This window comes from Primulina huaijiensis, chromosome 4, assembly GCF_012295235.1.
Source record: "Primulina huaijiensis isolate GDHJ02 chromosome 4, ASM1229523v2, whole genome shotgun sequence".
Taxonomy (NCBI): Eukaryota; Viridiplantae; Streptophyta; class Magnoliopsida; order Lamiales; family Gesneriaceae; genus Primulina; species Primulina huaijiensis.
This window is the reverse complement of record NC_133309.1, coordinates 11,401,079-11,402,236: the sequence shown is the minus strand read 5'-3', so window position 1 is coordinate 11,402,236 and position 1,158 is coordinate 11,401,079. Positions and strand designations below refer to the sequence as shown.

At 36.0% G+C, this 1,158-nt stretch overlaps 1 protein-coding gene across 1 annotated transcript in view; it reads left to right on the top strand.

The window, feature by feature from the left end:
• Window positions 1-1,158, top strand: part of LOC140974891 (uncharacterized) — a 24,717-nt gene that overhangs the window by 3,269 nt on the left and 20,290 nt on the right. The window lies entirely within an intron of this gene.

Below are 1,158 nucleotides of genomic sequence, written 5' to 3'. Positions count from 1 at the left end.
CTTACCATTGGTTGAATTTTCTTATAATAATAGCTTTCAAACGAGCATTGGTATGGCACCGTTTGAAGCCTTATACGGGAGACGATGTAGATCACCGTTATTCTGGGATGAAATTGGTGAAAAGCAATTGACTGGACCTGAAATGATACAGGAAATGAATGATAAGGTTCAGTTAATTCGACAGCGGATGAAAGCTGCTCAGGATCGTCAAACGAGTTATGCGAATAAACGAAGACGACCCTTGGAATTCCAGAAAGGTGACAAAGTGTTTTTGAAAATATCTCCCTTTAGAGGCACTGTTCGATTTGGCATGCGAGGGAAATTGTCTCCTCGATATGTTGGTCCGTATGAGATCCTTGATCGAGTTGGGGATCTTGCTTATCGGTTGGCATTGCCGCCAGCTTTATCTGCCATTCATGATGTATTTCATGTTTCTATGTTGAGAAAATATGAACCAGATCCATCACATGTACTTGCACCTGATGAGGTTGAACTTGATCATTCTCTTTCCTATGTTGAACAACCTGTTTGCATTATGGATCGGAAGGAGAAAGTATTGCGTAATAAATCGATTCCGCTTGTTCGAGTACAATGGACACGACATGGTGTAGAGGAATCGACATGGGAGTTGGAAAGCAAGATGCGAGAGTCATATCCGCATTTATTCGATGCTATTCCAACCGTTCCATTGTATTCAATATATACTGATCCGTTTACTGATTTTAGTTTTGATATGTACTATAACTGGTGACGTATTATATGTTTGCCAATGTTATGTATATAGAGATGTTTGAGATTTCGAGGACGAAATCTTTTAAGTGGGGGAGAAATGTGAGACCCCGAGACTAAACACTGATAAAATAGCTTTGATGGCATTTTGATAAATAAGTTGAAAAATATTCAATTTATTTTGATGTCATTTTCGTAGATAAGTTGAAAAAGAATGAATTAATTTTAAGGGCAAAATGGGAAATAGTGACATATCATTTTCATGTGAAGTTCAAATGATTTGAGATTTGGATATGACGTAGAAAACTCAAAGATATAGAAGTTTCATGTTTTGAGTTTTGAAAAATTTGATCGTTTGACTTGTCCAAAGGGATATACCGACGTTAAAAAGTTAAAATAGTATATATTATATTATATTATATTATTTTA